Below are 19197 nucleotides of genomic sequence, written 5' to 3'. Positions count from 1 at the left end.
ATAAGAAGCAATAAAAATTAAATTTCATTCAGTTGAAACTGAATTGCATAAAAACTATTTTATTATATGAATTTTAAATTTTCAGGAAGTTTAAATACTTTTCTTCAATGTCACCAAGAAATCAGATTAAAATATATAGATTAGTCAGTACACTTTTTACATAATCATAAGTTTACAGTTTTTAACTGTAAATTTAATGTATGCCCAATTACCATCATCAGAAGGAAATCTGTGTGAAATAAAAGTGCAAAACTGCTGAAGTTGAAATCAAATTTGTTATCACTGAAGATATAAAACACATGACAGGATGCAGATTAAAGTAAGATCATTAGTTTACCAACCTATATCTAATCATCATAAATAAGAATAATTTTTTTGCAGAGACATTCAATGACAGCAGAATGGTATGAAAGCCAGATCCAAAATCAAGTACAAGACTTAGTGAAAGACTATGTTGCAAGTTCTTTATTATATTCAATGCAAGCATTTTTTTCTTGTCCACTAACAAACAATATCATACTTTAATTGCACCATAATGATGCAGTTAAATTTTACTAAATCCCAGAAAATTTCATGAATGTGTTTTATTCAAGGAATGGGCGCAAAAGCACCTAATATGATCAGTGGTTTGAAAGTAGTAGTATATTGTTGGAATAGATCAGGATATTTTTCCAATGTATGACTAGTTTTTTTTTTTTTTTTTTTTTAATCTGAGTAGCAGGGACTCACACTCAGTAAGTCTTATAATTATTTACCTTGGAATCAATGCTTGATCTAAAACTTGACAAGTATGCATAAAAACTTTGTATATCTTCATAATCACAAAAAACTGAATTTCATTGATTTTTTACTACTTATACTTGTTTATCTTCATTAATAATGCTCTGTTTATCCATATCTACAATTCTAATATTATGCATAATACTAAATTTGGATTTAGAAAATATCAACTTATTTTGCTTTTTTATATTTTAACATATTTGTGATCAATGATTTAAAAAACTGTTGCCCAGGACTAACATGCAGTTAATAAAAAATTATTAATTTTCTTAACATTTAGAAACAAACGTGAAGAAAATTAAGCTAGGTTTGTACTTCCCATACATGTGATGGTAGTTTGCGGCTACATTGTTTACTGTTCCAATCTGCACATTGCATAAATTAAGTGTAGCATTTAAGTGCTGTGCATGTAAACATGTTAAATTCTATTTAGAAGTGGGGTTCCATTTGTATATTAAGTTTGAAAAATTTCTTAATTTATGAAGTTCAGAAAATTGATGGGCACTTTCAATATCAATTTTGAGAAGCATAATGTTGGACCAACTGGTAATGGTGGTCATGGTCAATTATGATCTTGAATTTCCAATTTTATATCATTTATGCCTAATACAATATGATAATGCAATATAATTATCTGTTTGCAATGTTTTCTATTAGAAAAAGATAACCATTAATGAAAATGAAAGCTTTGAGAATAGCCATGGTAATTCAGATGATGATGACCCTCACACAATGACAAGGAAGAATTCAAAACTGAAAAATTTGAATCAGCAGTGTCATGATTTAAATGAAAATATTCAAAATGTTTGCAATGCAGTAAGTATTTAAAATTTCAACTGTATGCTACAGTCTTTTGCACCATTAATTCTTTTAGAACTAATGGATGTTAAAACACACATGGAACTCACTGACAGATATGGTTTCAACATTTTATACTGTTGGATGTTTTTCCTTGGTTATACTATAAATTAAAGATGCCAAGAAATTATATTATGTTAAATTATATTACGAGTTACCCTGTCCTGAAGTTACTTCAGGAGCAAACTTTGTTTGCTTACACTTGGATAAAGGATTAAACAAGAATATAATTTCTTGGCATCTTAAATTTATAGTATAACCAAGTGGGAAAACTTCCAATATCTATCTCTAATCCATAGCATTTTATTAAGAAGCTGTGACACCTTTTGGCTACTCATATATGGAAATGTGACTTTTGCATTACTTCAATCTTGGTATCAACTCTGGGTCTGGCTACCACTGAAGAGATTTCAGCTTTCAGCAAGATAAGTAATTTGGTTTTCTTTAGTTTGTTTTTCACTTTGATTTTATTTTACTAGCACTGGTCTTTATTAAAATAAATATTAACATTGCTGGTAGTGCATTTAATATCTGCATTATGGAATTACTTTTAGCGGTATCATTTCCGCCATTTTATAGTAGCTCAAATGAAGCATTTGATGGTGGCGTGGAATCATTTCTGTATCACAGGATTGTTTTATTCTCAGTCTTATGACTGAAAGGTTTTTTTTCTTATATTCAAACGCAGACATTAGTCTTTTTCCCCCTTGAGATAATGGTACCAATTCCTCCAAGGGTGCAAACTCTAGGAATTGAAATTCCCAGATGTGAAGAAGTAAGCGGTTAACTAAGGTTTTAAAAGAGATAATCGGCGCAAACAAGATTTATTCTTTTACCCCTTATGACAGAGGGAAATATTTAATTATAGATAAAGATGTGGAAATATGGGACAAACTATTACAGGGTTTTACTTTCAAGGGCAGCACGATTATTCCTGTAATGGTCGGAAGCCAGGTAATAACAGTAAAAATCGAAAGATTTCCGATGGAATATATAAAGACCAGTAATGAAATTCTTATACAGACATTTTCGAAATGGGGTAAGATTAGTAATATACTAAAGGGTTTATCAAGTGAAGATCCAAATTGGTTTTCTGATGATGTTACTTTCACAATGGATATGAAGATGCCTATACTAAATTTTGTCAACATCAGTACAACCCAAGTTATGGTCAACTATCCCAGAGTACAACGGCAATGCATGTGTTGTGGTTCATACGATCACTTGGGTGGTAACCACCCCAAATCTAAATGTTTCAACTGCATGGAGATCGGACATATCACTAATCAGTGCCTCAAACCTTGTCAGAATTGTGAAAGTTCTGAACACCACGTTAACACCTGTCCTTTTAGAACTTTTGCAGAAAGAGTGGGAGCACCGGTAGAGCCAATAAGAACACTATATATATATCAGGAACATAGTGAAGAGTTCCTGGAACTTTGAAGTCTAGTAAAGACGGCACTTTTAAACAAACTACACTTGGCAAAATCAGACAACCAAATCAGCTAGAAATTAGATCCAACATTTAAAATCTGCAGGAGCAACTTTCCCAGTTAAATACTGATGAAATTACCAATAATGTACCTAATGTAACAACTGAACAGGTACAAAATGAAATGCAAAAACATGCAACCGTTCTACAAAGAGAAACTGAAAAAGAAGTAAGACAACTGAAAGAACTTAATATGCAGACAAGATCATCAAAAAAAAAAAGATGAATTAATAAAAAAAATTTAAAAAAGGAACTACATCTAAAAGAAAAGAAGTAATAAAAAATGTAAAGATGGAGAAGACTGTGGATCATGAAATGAAACCTCTTCAGGCTCAGAAGAGTTTATGGGTTATGAAAAACTAACTCATGCTAATAAAGAGAGAGCAAGAGCTACAATTAAAGAAAATATAACAAAGTCTACTGACTACGGATCATGAAATGAAACCTCTTCAGGCTCAGAAGAGTTTATGGGTTATGAAGAACTAACTCATGCTAATAAAGAGAGAGCAAGAGCTACAATTAAAGAAAATATAACAAAGTCTACTGATTCAAAGTTTTCTCAGTACAGTTATCACCTACATAAAAAGAAAATAAACAGTTTTCAAATCAAGAATGATAGGCATGAAGTAGAAAGCAACTGGAAAACAGTTTACAAGAAGCAGGTTACACAATTGCTCCTTCACAGATCTCATCGGGTTCATCCAAAATTTAGAAGTTAAAGACTTAAGAGTGACATGTCAATAATCATAGCATCTCTTTTATGCATTGCCTCATTAAATGTACGAGGATTCCACAGGCAAATTAAACAAGAAACTATAAAGAAACTTATGCTATGCCATAATATCAGATTTCTGTTTCTTCAAGAAACATATTTTTGCAGATATAAAAAGTTTAACAGATAGATATCCACTTCTTTCTTATTGGAGCTTTGGAAGATTTAACAGGGCTGGAGTAGGAGTGGATGTGTAACAAGGTTTTATAAATGTTTATGCTCCATCCAATGGAAGAGTTAGACAAAAATTCTTCCAGTAATTGGAGCCATATTTATATGGTGCCCACTACATCATAGCAGCTGGAGACTGGAATTGTATTGAAAACCCCCACATTAGACAAAATAGGAGGACACCCCAGGAGTGGAAAAGTGGGATATGCACAGTTAAAAACATGTCTCAACAATGCTCAGCTAGTAGACATATGGAGGATTCGCAATCTTAATCTCCAAGCATACACGTACATGAACCAAGGTACTGGCACTCGTATTGATCAAATTTATATCTCTTCTTCCCTTACAAAGAGGATAATTCAGAACATCTTGACATCAACATGTCAGATGATAATCCAGTTCTAATTAAGTTCAACTGCATGGAAAAAGTAGAGATCTCTTCTGGACCATGGAGACTTCGACAAAATTTTCTGTTAATCTTTACAACTAAATTCCAGACCCTCTGTTCAAATTGGACCTGGAATTGGGATATGTGGTTAAAATTCAAAGAAGCAGTAGAGCAGAATATGATGGAATGTGGAAAGGCACAGGCTTTCCTCAAAAGGAAAAAGTTGAAAGACCTGTATAAAGAGAGAAGCTGGTTCGTAACAAACCAACACAATGGTATAGAATTTAGCAACATAATTAGAAACATTAACACAGAGAAACTGGAAAGGCAGAAACAAGTAGAAGAAAGAAATTTTAAGATTTTTAGCAGACAGCCCTTCAGCTGCATTCTTCAGACAATTCACAAAATTTCGCAAAGAAAAGACTATCACTCAAATCTGTGTTGATGGAGAAGACATGTACACCACCCAAGACATACTTGACTTCTTTCAAAAACACTACAAAAATCTGTTTGAAGACAACAGTACTACTGTTGGAAATTATAACTCTTGGAATATTAATGGCTTTCCTGTTCATATGCTATATTGGGCTTGACAGACCCAATATAGCATCTGAAGTTAACACAGCTTATAAAGAATGCCAAACAAGAAAATCACCAGGACCTGTGATGGTCTAGGAATAGAACTTTATTGCAAAGCCTGGGATTTTATTCTTCCCATTCCCAAGTATGGCTTGCTACAAGTGAATTTGTAGCAAGCCATACTGTCCTCATTCCTAAACCTAATAGAGATCACACCCTAATCAGCAGCTGGAGACCTATTTCTCTATCTAATACTTACTGCAAGATATTTTTCTGCATTATCAATAACAGGATTAAAGTGGGAATGAGATACATAATTAAAAGCACACAGGTGTATGGAGTACCAGGTCAAGCAGTAGAATTTAATCTATTTTTGCTATGTGATCTAATCTGTTTAGTTAACACGAAAAAGCAGTCGATGGCAGTGCTATCAGTAAACCTTACTCAAGCATTTGATGATGATGTCCAGCATCCCTTTCTATTCCACATCCTCCAGCAAATTGGTGTAGGTAAAAAGCTGCTATCTGTTATCAAAGGAGCTTGTACCAATTCAACTACCCACCTCCTAGTTAATGGGGTCCTGTCAGACTCTGTCAAAATTCAAAAAGGAGTCAAGCAAGGTTGCCCTCTCAGTCCAGTGCTCTTTGCATTGGTTCTTGAACCTTTCTTACAGGAAGTCAACAATACACATGCTGTGCGAGGAATAACAGTTCCTTCAACTATAAAGGAAAATAAGGTATTAGCATATGTCGATGATGTAGTGGGAACTTTGAAGGATAATTATTCCATATATATATATATATTGGTATTTTGGAAAAATTCAGTAAAAGCAGTGGATTAATTATTAATGCAGACAAGACAAAATTAAAAGTTTATGGAAAGTTGGATCTTGAAGGCATTCCTTTTGGATTAACCCCTAAGAGAGAACTCCTCACTATACTTGGAATTCTCTTCTTCAGTTATCCAATATTACCAGTTTTATATACAAAAACCCTGAAATGTTAGAAGACTGGAAAATAGGGTCACTCTCCTTTTCTTCTAAAGCCATAGTACTCAAAACCATAATCTTTTCTGCTCAGTTATACATAATAAATATTACAGAAGCTGAAGAAAAGCAATTATATAGTAAGCCTCTGCAATTTTTTTGTTCCAGCTGATACCAGGAAGTTAAAAAGGAATTTCTTTAACTATCAAAGAAGCTTGGAGGATTTGGACTTCCAGTCTTAAAATTCTGCTAACTAAGCAATACAGCTTCTAAAATCCATAAAATATTGCAGACTGATCACACGTGCAGATCTTCACCATAACTACTTGGGTTTTCATCTTCCCCTGTTTGGAATTAATGATTATACAGGTCCAAAAGCTGAGATTGTTCCTGAATATTACAACACTGTGCTTAATTCTAAGACTGCTAAAACACTCTGGAATTGACCTTCTTTCCATTAAAAAAAAAAGTAAAATTTGGTACAAAGAAATCTTTAATATCTTTAGCCGTGAAGTTCCACAGTTGGGTACGGAGAACAATATTTTGTTTCATAACCTGAAGTTCCAAGGGTACCCTAACAAGATAGATCTTGCTTGGAGAATTGCATATGGCTGCCTTCCAGTCAATACCATCAAATGGAGGTACTTTAACATCAGAGATCCAATCTGTGACATCTGTTACCGAATGGAAACAGTGGAACACGCATTCTACAGTTGCCCTGCGTATTTGGAACAGATTATGTGATGTGCTGGGCATTCCATTACTTACAACAGAACAGGTTATTTTTTTTACAATACCCACCACCTCTCAGCAACGGGAAGAGAATTTTGATTTTTATAATTAATGAATTAAAATACCATTTATAGAAGGTTAGAAAGAAACATGGATTTGAAAACCAGCAATATGACATCCAAATGCTTCATAATATTGCATTATGAAAATTTTATTGTTCAGTCAGACGATTTTTGTATTTAGAAAGAAGCATTCTAGGAGATACCAAATTTATGACTAGATGGTGTAGACCACCAATATTATACAATATTCACCAGGGAGAAATAAAAGTGTGTCTATTCTTGCTATGAGAGATTTTTTTAAATATAAAGGGGACTGGAAATTTTAATCAATTTTTTGAACTACATTTTTAATATAAATTTTATTAAAGAACAAATTAACATTATTCAATTCTATAATCACCATCATTAATTATAACCTTATTCCAACAATCTACTAAGTTTAGAATTCCTTTTATGAAAAAAAGTTTTTTCTTTGGAGGCAAAAAATTATATCAAACTCCTTTGGGTATCATTTTGCAAACGGAAGGTTTTATTTCTTATGCTGTGTTCTAAGGACCTGAATAAGTGATACGAACTAGGGGCAATATCCAGTGAATATGGAGGATGTGGTAGAAGTTCCTATCCTAACTGCCTAATTTTTTCTTGAGTCATTCTTGCAGAATGTGGTTTTGCATTATCTTGCTGCAAAATTACCCCTTTTTGATTGACAAATGCAGGACATTTGATTAACAATGCTTGATGTAGTCGCTCTAATTGTTCACAGTTCACAGATGGCTGCTGTGATAGTCTTACCTTGTTCCACGAGTTCGTAATGAATAATTCCATTAATATCCCACCAAATGCAACAGAACCTTTTGTGGATGAAGTCCATCTTTAGGTGTTGGAATTGGAGTTTGATTTGGAGAAAGCCACTGTTTTTTGCATTTATTATTCCTATACAGCACCCATTTTTCGTCACCAGTTACGACTCATTCCAAAAAGGGGTCATTTTGTTGTCTGGTCAACAATGAATTACAAATTGCCCGTCTCTGTGCTTTATTGTTTTTTGACAGTTCATGCGGTACCCATACACCCTGTTTAAGAACCTTGCCACTCTTATGTTCTTGGACAGTTGATCATGATGAATTAAGTTTCTCTGCTAATTCTTGTATGGTTTGTTTTGGATCTGATTCAATGAGAGTCTTAAGAGTATCGTCATCTAGAGTAAGAGGTCTTCCAGATCAAGGATGATCAGAGAGATCAAAATTTTTTTCTGCAAATCTCCTAAACCATCGCTGACATTTGTTAACCTTCAATACGTCTCCATAAGTTGAGCAAATGATTTTGGTAGCCTCGGTAGCATTCTTTCCTTGGTGAAACAAAAACAGCATACAATGACGTAAATGGTGCTCTTCAACTTTAAAGTCCGCCACATTAAAAATAATAATCTAAAATTTAAAAAAAAAAAAAAAAAAAAAAAAAATTTAAATAGAAAAGTAATGCTAATATTTAAATAAAAATCAAATTTAATAATTTATGTGTTATTTAAGAAAAAACATCTGCTAAAAACGACCTATTAAAAATAATTGATTACTTTCCAGTCCCCCTTATAGTTCCATCCTCTTAATTCAATGTAGTCTTATAGTCAATTGCAGGGATGACTGGAGAGCAATCCCAGACAGAGAAGGCCAACTCAATGCAGTTAAACCCAGATGGGACTAATCATCTCGGTATTAGTCATCTTTGCAGTTTAGTTTCAATTAGTCTTTTGATTGTTCATCTATATGAGATTGGTGAAAAAGGAAAACCTTTCAAAAAAGGGATAGCCTTTTGCTATATGATATAAAAGAGCTGGGGCTTTTTCTCTACTAAATGTTTCAGGTAAAATTTATGCAAGCATACTTGAAGAGGTTGAGAAAGATTGTAGAAGAGAAACATGGAGAAGAACAAGCTGGGTCAGGTCAAATAGAGATTGTCAAGATCAGATTTTCACTTTAAGACAAATAGTTGAGAAATTTTGGGAATATGACAAGTATCTGTATTTAAGTTTCGTAGATTTGGAAAAGGCATACGACAAAGTGCCCAGAAGAAAGTTTTTCAAAACACTACAATTGTATGGGAGTGAATGGAACTTTATACAGAGCAATACATAGTCTATATTTAAGCTGTCAGTCAGTCAGCAGTTAGAATTGAAGGAAATACAGGAAGATGGTTTGATGTAAAATCAGGGGTAAGACAAGGATACACATTATCTCCACTTTTATTCATCATCTATATGGATCACATTATGAATGAAAGTGGCATCAAACCTGATATTAGAATTGGAGATATCAAACTTAGCTCTTTGCTTTATGCAGATGATGTTGTACTCCTAAACACATCTAGGGCATGTCATCAGGATTTACTAACTAAATTGAATAACAGCTGTAACAAATTTGGCATGAAAATCAACAATAAAAAGACCAAAAGTATGAAAATAGGCAGGAGCATAGAAAACTTCAGCTGCATTCTGAATAGAGATCCTATAGAACAAGTAAAATACTTCAGCTATTTAGGCACACTTTTTAGTGAAGATGGCAAGTTAAATCTGGAAAGAGACAACAGAACAAGCAAAGCTAGTATGGTGTGTAGCCAGCTGAATAAATAAATTTATATGGAATAAGATAGAAATTAGCCAAAACACCAAACTAGAAGTATACAAGACAGTGCTTAAACCAGTTTTAAGTTATGGATCTAAGAGTTGGGTTAGAAATAAAGCACTTGATCAAAGACTAGAGATCACAGATATAAGGATTCTGAGAAAAATTAGGGAAGTGAACTGATGGCATCAATGGCAGAATCATATTAAAAATAAAGACATTAGATAGGAACTTGACATTATTAGCAAAGAATGTCTCATTACAGCTAATCTAAACTGGTATGATCACTTAAACAGAATGAGTGAAGTAAGTTAGCAAAACAGGTGTTTGATGCCAAGATAGAAGGGAAAAGACACAGAGGAAGACCAAGGTCTAGGTTGATTGATTCAGTTAGAAATGTCTTAGAAGCACGAAATGTTAGATATGACAATATTGGAATAACAGATTGATTTGGTGGAAAATTTTGATAAGAGATTAATAATAATATAAACCTTAATCATGTTGTGCTGTCATAGTAACCTGAACACCCCCTTGGGGATACATATCAGGAAATTGATGATGATGACGACATTTTTGTGAATACATAATGAAAAGTTTGATTTTTTTTTTTTTTTTTCAGTAGCCTAATTTTGTATAAAGTCATAATAAAATTCAAATTAAAACTGCAAAGTTCACTTTTGATTAGTATTCATTTCACCATTATTTCCATTAATTTAAGTGACATATTCAAATCAATAATACACAAATTAGTTATTGGTTTTCCCACACTCCAGTTTTCTGTTTACTGCATCAAGATCATTCTCTAACTTTTCAATCATCTGTCCAAATAAATGACTACAATACAATTAATGGAAGATGTCCCTCCAATGTATTCTTAGTTTGAAGAATAAGCACAAAATTGAATGATAATAGCCATTTGTTTGTAAAAGATAGAGAATAAAGAAAAATTTTAGAAATGCAATCGATTTCAAAAAAATGCACTTGTGCATCTGTTATATTTGAAGCTTGACTGCTCCAATTATGCTATTCCCCACCTATATATTAAAGTCAGTCATGGAGTAAGGATAACAACATACTCATTTTTATTTTAGTTGGTTAGAATGTTCATATTCTTATCTGTGATGGTACATTTGACTTCTAAGATCAACATGTTGGGTTTATCCAAAGAATGAAGATCTAGTATATAAAAATAAAGTATTCACTGTAAACAAATATAAATATATATATATATATATATATATACACACACAACACATACAATTCTCTATAACAAGTAATTCTCTCTAAGGAGATCTGACATTCCTTTTCTCTATAGAATTACAATTGGTAAATTAATTTCTACTATTCTACATATCTATCTCACTTTTTTAATATATGCAAACAATTAAATGCCCATTTCTAAGAATTACTCAATATGAGCTTAAAGACAACACCACTATCACTCTCTCAGTTAAAATACATTTCTAAGGAATAATATCAAATACTATACAAAAGAAAATGACATAGCTTTTGGCAGAAAGATCTGTAGTTTCACTTGACCATATGGAAACTTCTTTTGTAGCACTTATTTTGTTTTTGATCATTCATTCACTTTGCCTGATCTCTCAAATTCCTTAGAATACAATCAAAATTAAAAGGTCTCACTTAACTAATATAGTTGTATATCTTCTTTCAGAAAGTCAATTTCCTTAAACACATCTTCCATTTTTTCTGAAGTAAGCATGAAGAATAATCTCTCAGACAACAGGAATATGTTTAACTGAGCAGTTTGAAATGTTGCAATAAAATTAGCTTTACTACAGATTCCATATTGCTCCTTGGAGTATATCACGTGCTTCTCATATACAAAGACTTGATACTTTATACTGTCCTTCAATTATTAACTTCACACTTCCTCCTTAGTTAAAGATGCATGTAAAAACTTTTCTGAGATTAGAGAATTTAACTCAGTAGTTTATTAGACTTTTTCAGCTCTCCTTCCTGCCTGCCTACGCTTTGCTTATTAGTGTTTTTGTCACCCAATGACAACTGTTCTAAAAACAAAAAGTAATGTGAATGTCTGTTATCATCATTCAAAGCAAACCTCTAGTGACAACATGGCTGCTGTCAGTACAACAACTGGCGACTGCACATGTTTGGCATAGAAACTATGATAAATGACATAATATACAAATAAAATTTCTGTGTTATTTCCTAAGAATTATAACATATGGTATGCAGCTTTACTACTTAATTACATTTAAGTCTAGTTTTATATCACTACCGCTTAACCACATGGTGGCTCTGGTAATACTAAGGGTATACAATTGCATTAATACATGTAATCACACATATTTTTAACAGTATTTTTTCATATAACAAAAACTTATTACTTATTAATGAAATTTTTCACTCAGTATATACAAAACTGTAAATAAAGAACATAAGTAAAACATTTAAATGTATTCTTAGTGTGAAGAACAAGCACAAATTAAGTGATAATGGGCATTTATTTGTAAAAGACAGAGAATACAGGGAAAAAAAGTGGATTTTGGGAAATCCACTTGTGCATATATTCATGCATATTAGTATTTCAATAGAATTTTTACTGTTTCTATAATTTCATAATATTGTTTAAAAAAAAATTATTTAGTTGCCAGAGCCTTTGTAAAATTTCGTGCGATAAATTAATATAATTTATTGATCTCGATTTTACAGGGGTTTAAATAATGTAAAAAAAAAATATATGTAAGATTCCTTTTGTCTCAGAAGAAATTTACTGTATTGAAATTTATGTTAAATAATTCCTGTTAAAATATTGTACTTAAAATTAAGTGACATTAACATTGTAAGTAAACCATAAGAATAGTGTATCAGAAAAGTTTGTAACAATTTGCAAACAAGTTGATCGCCTAAGGCAAGGACCCTCAGCGAGAAAGCCAGAGTGACCAATGGTTCAATGATTCAAATACTGCAGTTTACTTACAGCTATGTTACAGTCACTGTGCCGATGGCTAATTATGTTCGAGGGTTGAGAACAAAGAGCAGGGAGCATATAAAAGGGGGCCGAAAAGAGGAGATGGAAAAGAGGAGAAGGATTACGATGACTACTGCCATTGCAACAGCTGGAGTTCGGGTTCCCCTATCAGCTGAGTGGAAGAGACAAGGCGATGATGCGAGTATGCAACTGGAGACTTGGTGCCCACCGTCAGAGTCATTTCGTCGGCGATCCCTCTAGAATGTTCCTAAAGACCTCCAAGGAGTGTCTGGCAACAGTTATCCCCCACATAACTGACCACGCCTCCCGTGAAAGATTTGATGTCTGGTCAACGAGTAAACTGTGAGTAAACAAGTAATATTGTTATTATTTTCCTTGTAACTTAGTTAAGTAAGAACTGTATGTAAGTGTTACAAAAGGGTTGATGGTAAAGTTTTAAGTGTCGTATAGTAACTGGGTAGAGCAAGTGTATACGTTATAATGGTGCAAGGAGAATTCTTGATGGTTGTGTTGTTATATATGAAGAAAGGTTATTCTATACTTATAGAAAGGTATCTGTCTTATAATGCGTAAATATTGACTGTACGTAAAATGTATATATTTCAATGATTTGGTAGTTTTGCTGAAGTCAGTTATGTTGGGAGAATTGGTTATTCCCCACTGTTTTGTAATCTAAACTGTCTAGTTAAAATAAAATGTTTTGTTTTAGCAACAATGGATCTGATCATTTGCCAATGCATCATCTCAAATAAAACACAGGCACACAGGCATACCTGTGTGCCTGTGTTAATTTGGAATAGCCACAACTTGCTGTGTAGTTAAGAGGATTTTAGCTTGGACCTTACCTTTGTTCATACTCTTATTATTCTTAGGCCATATTATTATATGGTCTAAGAATAATAATTCTTAGACCATAGTCTAAGAATTATTATTTCTATTATTATTTCTAGAATTCATTTTTCTGGTAGACTCTTCTACCAGAAAAATAAATCTGTCTGGTAGAAGAGTCTGAGAGAATAAGTGTACTGCAATCATTTAGCCAGCAAAAGTCGAAAAAACAGGCAGCTTAATGAGCGGTAGGAAGAAAAGGCAGGGGTAAGAAAGGAAGGGCGGAACAAAACTTTAAGACAGGAGGGCTTAGTAAACAAAGTAAGGAAGGCTAGGGATTAAGAAGAATAGACAAGACTTAGTAGATAGCAAAAGTTTTACATATGGTGCAGCCCAACAAGATTACAAGACATAAGATAGAATGCAAATATAAATGAACACAAATAATCCCCCCCCCTGCCAAAAAAAATAAAAAAATTTACACCTTTATGGTATGTGAAAAAAGTGGTAAAAGTTTAAATTTCATGCCTTTGCTCCCTAACAGTTGTAAAAATTAATGTTTCCAAAGGATGCATTTTCTGGTGAAGATCAATTGTTTGGATATACTCAATCTTTTCACTGCTGAGAAAAAGAGAAGTCAGCCAAAAAAAAAAAAGTCTCCTTACTGATTTCAAATGTTCTTTTATAATTTAGATTAAAGCCTAACATGCAAAACTTTAGGCTATTTGATTTTAAATCAAGATTAATCAAAATTGAGATGATAAATCGTGTTTTATTGAACATATTATTTTTATACAACTGAACACTGAATCACTTCCAACATCCTTTCAAAACTTAGCCATTGCACAACAATTTTTGAAACAAGAGTACACACACACACACACACACACACCAACACAGATCTCCCTCCTCTTCCTTCCATCAAGTGAGGCATTTGAACATATATGGCAATACCTAGCATTTATTTTTTTTTTTTTTGGTGCTGGAAGAACCATGGTTGAGCATCCAAAGTCTTTACGGTATGTGAGAAAAGTGGCAAAGGTTTAAAAAAAAAAAGTTAAAATTTCATGCCTTTGCTCCTAGTTGTAAAAAATTAAATATTAATCTGAGGCATTGATCATCAGGTGAGATGCCCATCCCATTTTATGGTTTGCTCCTCAGTGTATGGAAGTTTAAAAATTTATCATATGAGTCAGTTGAAAATCTGCAAGTTTTTCCCTTGTGAAGTGTGAGAATTTAGAATTTATGTGCAGGAGGAGAAAAAACTGTACCACTTCAAGACCTTATGCAAACATTCAGCAGACCTATTCATGTCTGACTAGTCTCTCTTTTTGATTTCAATATTCATAACTTGTGGTCAACATGCACACTTCTTGCTATTTTTACTATTCCTGGGAAGACAAGAGACCATGTAACACATTGGTTCAGTAGCAGAAGAGATTTCTTCTGCTACTGAACTAGTATAGATGTTTTCTTCCCAATAACAGATATAGACAGAAAAGTACTTGAGATGAACTGAACTGTATTCATAATAGATGTCACTACCCGTTTGCAAAATTCTCATCATCATCAAATTCCTGCCATGTACCCTCAAGGGTGTGTACAGGATATGATAGTACTTCATGAAAAATTTACATCATTACTAACTTCCTATCAACAATTTTCCTCCAAATCAATCTGTTATTTGTCAAGCCCCCAACATTATCAGATCTTATATTTCTATCGTCTAAGGCAGTGCTTCCCAAACTTCTGGATGTCAGGGGCCCTCTTTGCAAAAATTTAAATATTTCACGCCCCCCCCCTCGAAAAAAAATCATAATAGAGAGATATATTATTATAATATTTATTGTATTTATATTCAATACAAAACATACAGCGAATATTGCAAAAATCAAATGCATATATTACATTTTTTGCCTCTTACCGTTTGGTTCTGAAGACGATGTGGGCTGTTCTGGTAAAATATGAAATACTGTCCTTTTTTTTTTTGAGTCTGTTTCTGCTTCTTCTGATTGTTCGCGGGAATTTAAAAATTTTTTTTATCAGCCACTTATCCATCTCAGGGTTAAATTTTTTAACGTAGAATAGATCAAATAATATCACCACTTACCGATACTGGCACACCACAGACTGATAACATGAAAGTAGTGAATATTACCTGAATAAAGGAATCCCCGGACCAGAAACATTTTTCTCTTTTGTGACTTTTCTCCCTTTATGGTAATTAAGACTAACGCGAAACAGACAGCAAAGGTAGGTTATTAAAACGTGCATATGATTGGTGCGGTATTAACAAAAGATCACGCAACCGAAAGATAAAAGCATAGCTGACAATTGAGTTGAAATGCTAACTCTCTTCAACCGAATTCCATATGTGAAACTGTCATAACATTCATTATATATATATATTACTTAGTTTTAACACTTTTACGAATTTTAACACGTTCGGTTGAATTTTATTCCTGCCTTGGGAAATCGAACTCACACACACACACATCTAATTAACAACAATAGTTTTTAGTTAGACACTGTGTTTGGCTATGCAACATATGGTTTTGTTTCAGTCAATACAGCATAGTTTTTGTATGAGGGGACATGTGATTCATTAATTAGTGTGTTTTTATCCCAGTTGTCTCTAATTGCACTATTTGTTGAGAAATATATTACACAGACTCCTCGTACCTTATTCACTGGCATAATAAAAGTACTTGTTTTTATTGCCTCTGCAGTATAGTGGCTGTTAGGGAGGGCGTGTTGTTTACCACTGCAAGCGAGTTACTATCTCCCCACATGAACTTGTTTAAGCTTTTTTTTTTCATGTGTAAAGTATATGCGAAACTTTTTATTGGGAACAGAAAATTAGCTCGGATGACAGTGATAATATAAAACGACTTTTGATATGTATATAAAGTCAATACCAACAGTCACTGATTACAAACACGTGATGAAAGGGACAGCTAGATTTGAAGCTTCCCTGGAGAGCATTCGAAGTAAATACAATTAACCACTGCTTTGAAATGAAACATATGAATAAGCAATATTTACTAATATTCATTAAGTACCGAAATACGCAGGAAGCAAAGTTTGTGAACCAACACCAATGTGTGAATTTTTCCATTAAAATATAAAAAATAAATAATAAAAGTTAAATACGTTTCTTTTAAAATAAAAAAATCTACTTAGTCTTAAAACATTTTAAATTTGTTTTCATTATTTCACCCCCCCCTCAACAAAACCCATGGCCCCCAAAGGGGCCGTGGCCCACAGTTTGGGAAATGCTGGTCTAAGGCACTTTGTACTTTATCAATTCACCTATATCTGGGTCATTTTCTACGAACCTGGAAGAGAACACTTGTTTTGCTAATCTTTCCTCGCCCATTCTGTTTCATTCATTTTAATATGATATTGCCATTGATGCCATCTGTTCATGCCTCTAATCTTTCTCAGGACTCTCATATCTGTGGTCTCTAGTCTTCGGTCAAGTGTTTTACTTCTGACCTAGCTCTCAGATCCATAAGTTTAAAGTGGCTTGAACACTGTCTTGTATACAGATAATTTTGTGTTCCGACTAATTTCTCTCTTATTCCATATAAATTTATTAAATTGACTTCCTATCATACCAGCTTTTGTTGATTCTGTTGTCTATTTCCATATTTAATTTACCATCTTCACTAAAAATCGTGCCTAAGTAGCTGAAATGTTTTTACTTGTTCCACAGGTTCTCTGTTCACAATGCAGTTAATATTTTCAACGATTCTGCCTGTTTTCATTGTCTTTGTCTTTTATTGCTGACCTTCATACCATATCTATTACAACAGTTATTTAATTTAGTCAGGGAACCTTGCAGACTTGTAGTGGATTTATTTAGAAGTATAACTCCGCATAAAGCAAAGAGCTGACATTAACATCTCCAATTTTGATATCATGTTTAATACCACTTTCCTTCATAATGTGATAACTTCATGAATTAATGAATCACATTATCATAATTTTTATGATAATGAGATCACTTTCCTTCATATAGATAATGAATAACAGAGGGGATAATGTACATCTTTGTCTCACACCAGATTTAACATTAAACCATCTTCTTGTACTTCCTTCAATTCTAACCGCTGACTTACAACTCAAATAAAGACTAAGTATTGCTTGATATAACGCCCTATTGACACCATATAACTGTAGCATATTGAATAACTTCTCTCTTGGCACCTTGTCATATGCCTTTTCCAGATCAATAAAACTTAAATACAGATCTTTGTTATATTCCTATGATTTCTCAACTATTTGTCGTAAAGTGAAGATTGATCCTGACAGCCTCTAATTGGCCTGAATCCAGCTTGTTCTTCACCAAGCTTTTCTTCCACAAGCTAAAGAATTTTATCATTATGTCGCAAGCAAAAGAAAGAATGAATGTGGAAGAATAACTTTATTAAATGCAGATGGTACACGAGTGTCGGAAGCTAAGGAGATTGTTCAGTTCATGAGTGCTCACTTTGCTAAGATACATCAACCAGGTGTATGGAGCATGGTGCTACTGCTACATTGGATGAAGAGTTAGAAGTTAATGAAAATGCGGTTGAAGAGCTCTTGCATAACCAGGATAAGAATGTGTCAATAGGGACAGATGGATTATCTGCCCGTTTGTTAAAGGAATGTTCAGTTGAATTAGATAGGCCTTTCATACATTTATAACTTGAGTCTCAGCTCAGGAATAATGCCACAGGAATGGAAGGAATATATGATAGTTCCATTGCACAAGGGTGGTGCAAAAACTGATGTATCTAACTACCGACCTATTAGTATCTCTGGTGTGGTAGTGAAGATTTTAGAGAAGTTGGTAAGAACTCGCATACAGAAATGGTTAGACAAACATGCTATACTCTACAAGGAACAGCATGGGTTTACTAAAGGAAGGTCATGTTTTAGAAATTTGCTCATATTTCATAACAATGTTATGGCTGAGTTGAATAAAGGGAATGGATACACTATGCTAATGTTGGATTTTTCTAAGGCATTTAATAAGATACCATGAAAGGCTGTTGCATAAACTGGAGAATATGAAATTGGAATATGAACTCTAATTGGATCAGGGAATGGTTGACAGAGATATCAAAAAGTGGCATACAGTGGGTGTGAATCTGCCAGATTTAAGGTGTACCTCAGGGTTCAGTCCTTGGGCCATTATTGTTCAATCTGTACATTAATGACATCAAGCAGAGTATCTCATCAGATTAGCAATTGTTTGCTGATGATGCGAAGATAGGCAGGGCAATCAGGATGCTACTGACATTCAGCAATTACAAAATAATTTGAGTATTATTTAAATTAAGGGAGATTTTAATCTCCTTAATTTAAATAATGTTTACATCGCCGAAGTGAAGCCTTTTGGCTCTTTATTTCATTAATTAAATGATTTGAATAGACTGGAAATCTGGGCATAAGAAAATGGCTGTCAGTTTAATGTCAGTAAGTGTAAAGTTATGCACTTTGGCATGATTAGTTCCAGCGGCACTTTATATTAGCGGGGGTTATGCTACAAGAAACTGAACAGGCAAGAGATCTTGGTGTATTGGTGGATAAGAATTTAAAGTTCAAAGGTCACAAAGCAAAAGTTGCAAATACAACTCAGAGGATAATTGCTATGTTGAAGCAAACCTTGACATATAAGGATAAGGAAGTAATTTTGCCTCTTTATAAGGCTTTGATAAGACCACACTTGGATTACTCTGCTCACATGTCTCCCGGGTTCCAAGGGGATGAAGGAGCTGTGGAAAGGGTGCAAAGAAAAGTTACAAAGATTATATCGGGATTATGGGATTTAGATTATGACGACAGATTGCGAGTTGTGGATTACAGACTCTGGTTAACAGAAGAAAGAGCGGTGATATAATAGAGGTCTATAAACTTTTGAATGGATGTTATAGCATTTCAACTGATGAAATTTTTCGTTAT

General features: G+C 33.4%; 1 protein-coding gene across 4 annotated transcripts in view; it reads right to left on the bottom strand.

The window, feature by feature from the left end:
* LOC150102363 (uncharacterized) overlaps positions 1 to 19197 on the bottom strand; it is a 445051-nt gene that overhangs the window by 335513 nt on the left and 90341 nt on the right. The window lies entirely within an intron of this gene.

The sequence above is a fragment of the Typopeltis vanoorti genome, chromosome 10 (genome assembly GCF_054136105.1).
Source record: "Typopeltis vanoorti isolate ZY-2024b chromosome 10, IOZ_Tvanoo_1.0, whole genome shotgun sequence".
Lineage (NCBI taxonomy): Eukaryota > Metazoa > Arthropoda > Arachnida > Uropygi > Thelyphonidae > Typopeltis > Typopeltis vanoorti.
This window is presented reverse-complemented; position numbering and strand designations above follow the sequence as displayed.